This window comes from Oryctolagus cuniculus, chromosome 19, assembly GCF_051225735.1.
Source record: "Oryctolagus cuniculus isolate XC-2025 breed Fujian yellow rabbit chromosome 19, ASM5122573v1, whole genome shotgun sequence".
Taxonomy (NCBI): Eukaryota; Metazoa; Chordata; class Mammalia; order Lagomorpha; family Leporidae; genus Oryctolagus; species Oryctolagus cuniculus.
This window is the reverse complement of record NC_142885.1, coordinates 7,519,284-7,522,039: the sequence shown is the minus strand read 5'-3', so window position 1 is coordinate 7,522,039 and position 2,756 is coordinate 7,519,284.

Below are 2,756 nucleotides of genomic sequence, written 5' to 3'. Positions count from 1 at the left end.
GTTGGGACAGGCAACAGTCCCTCTGAACTGTGAAGTCTCCATGGGAGTGTGCTCCCACCCCACCGCAGAAATGGGTCCTTCCCACCTCGCATTCTCGTGGAACTTTGAATTTAATAATTCCTGGTGCAACAGATCTCCCTTTTGTTTCTAAAATGGAACTTCATTTGAATCCCCGCTGTGCTGGGTGACAGAACTGTCATGCGGGATGACGTCAGGTGGTCAGGCCCACTACTTCTCTCATCGTCCCCTGAGTGTGGGGGAGGGAACCGCATGGCAATGACAGCTGAGTCACCCTCATTCCTCTCCAGCTCCACCGTCTTGGGTGGCCACAGATACCTCCCCCGCATCCTGATCTTGAGGCCTGCCCGTCGGCTTTCTCTGAATTACTTCTGTGCACAAGTAAAACATGTGGCTGTTCCTTCCCCCAAGTAGGGGTTTACAGCCTGGGCATCCCTGTGTCCACAGCTACTCCACTGTGGCGTCACTGCACTTGACCCCAAGAGGAACCCCACAAGACTGGCTGCCTCTCCCAGCTCCACAGGGAAGCAAGACACACATGGCTGCTCTCTGATTTCGCCCCATGCCCCGCCTCTCAGCCATGCACTTGCTGGCACTGGGCGGGACAGGAGCACACCAACAACTAAGCTTTCTTGCTTCCTTGGCTTGGTTAGATTTCTGAGTCTTGTTTTTGTATCTCTCTTTCCTGTGCCAATTAACTCAACTCATTATAGGATGGGGGAGGAGGCAAAGGCTACAGGGAAGGAAGAGCTGGCCTGGGAGAAATCGTGACTAACAGCAGTCACATTTATATAGTTCTTTGTCCTTCACAAAGGGCTCCGCTCCGTGTCCCTTCGAAGGCAAGTATTAACCTCATTTTGTAGAAGAGGAACTTGAAGTTAAAAGAGGCCCAGTGATTGGCGAAAGGTCATTTGTCGCTCCTCCTCTTCATGGAGGAACGACACTAAACCCTGCCTAGGTTTCCTATCCGAGTCACGGCACCATTATGCCTCCTAGGCTTCCTATCCGAGTCACGGCACCATTATGTCGCTCCCCCTCTTCATGGAGGAACGACACAGGACCCTGTGCTGTTCTTTTGTCTGCTTGGCCCTCCCTGGGTTTGCTGCTGGTTCTTCCCGGGTTGGCTACCGACCCTTCCACCTCCGTGGAAGGGCGGTTCCCCCTGCCACTTTCCCCACTTCCGCGGGGGAGCGGCACACCGCCGGCCGGCTCTCTCGGGGGCTGCACAGGTGTTCCTTCAGATAGATGTTCCTGGTGCATGTTGTCTCTCCTCCTTTATAGTCCTCTTCCACCAATCCCAACTCTGCTACCCACACGCCGAGTACACTGCTCTCCTCCAATCAGGAGCAGGTCCTGCTGTTTATTGGTTGAACTGGAGGCAGCTGTGTAGAAGCTGTTTCCTCCTCTCCCAGCGCCATATTGTGGGAGAGCAGATGCATAGAATAAGTCTTAATTCGAGTAACAGTCTAGTCCCAGTTGCTCCCCACAGTCATTCAACTGGTAACCGGCGAAACCAGAACTCTAATGTGGATTTTTCAGAACCACTTCCTGCGCTCTCCCTATTAGGGCTCCAGGAGCATCTGCTCTGAGACAGGAAAGAAGTCTTTCACCTGGGGTTTCCAAGCATCCCGAAGTTCTGTGTCTGGGGCTTCAGGGTCCTAACAGAGATGGACATGGCGGGCAGCTCCAAGAAAGGGTTCAAGGAACTGGCCGGAAGATTCATCTGGGCAGAACATATGTAGGTGGATTACTGAAAAGAGACCTTTATCCAAAGAAGGAGCAGAAAGAAAAGGATGAAGGTGACACAATTCAGAAGAAAAACAAGTCTAAAAGCTACAGCCGGGTGGTCTTTAACACAGACCTGGGGATGTCCACATCCCATTACTGGAGTGCTGAGTTTTGGGTTCGGGCAGTGCTTCTGACACCCCGGGAGGCAGCAAGTGATGGCTGAAGCACTTGGGTGCTGGCACACACGTGGGAGACCTGAGTTGCGCTGAGTCCCAGTCTCTTGGCCTTGCCCTGCTGAGCCCTGCCTGGCCTGGCCATTTGGGAAGTGGACAAGTGACTCAAAGATTTCTCTCTCCTTTTAAAATTAATCTTTGAAAAGCTACAATAGACCCCCCTCCAACTTATCCTTGAGGGGGACACGTTCCAAGACCCCCAGTGGATGCCACCCGTAGTACTGAGTCCTATATATATATGCTTCCTCCTGTACATACATAACTATGACAAGTTTTAATTCATAAATAAGCACACTAATGGATTACCAACAATACCTAACAATAAAACAGGGCAATTTTAATAATTTAAAAAAGAAGTCCCTGTAAGACTTTTAGGGGGGACAAGAGATGTGTGCGAGTTTGGGGGAAGCTACCTTAAAATTTTTGGGGGGAAACTATTGCTTTAAAAAGTCAAAACACGTATTTCTAATGGAAGAGTTTCAGGCACTAGAACAAGTAGGAAATAGGAGCAATTCCTGGTTGAATAACGAGTGCCTGGCACCCGGTGTACATTCTCAGTCCCCCGCCCCGGGACATTCCAAGTGCGCCCCAACTCTCGCAGGCACCAAGACCCCGGGAACAAACAATAACGCGCCCAAGCCGGAGCACCAGAAGCGGACGCGCCGCTGCGGAGTCTGCTTCCGGGTCGGCGGCGACCGCTTCCGGGTCGGCGGCAAGCGAGGCGGAAGTGCGGTCTCCTCGCCGCCGCTGTCTCTGGGCGGGCCGAGGGAGGCTCCC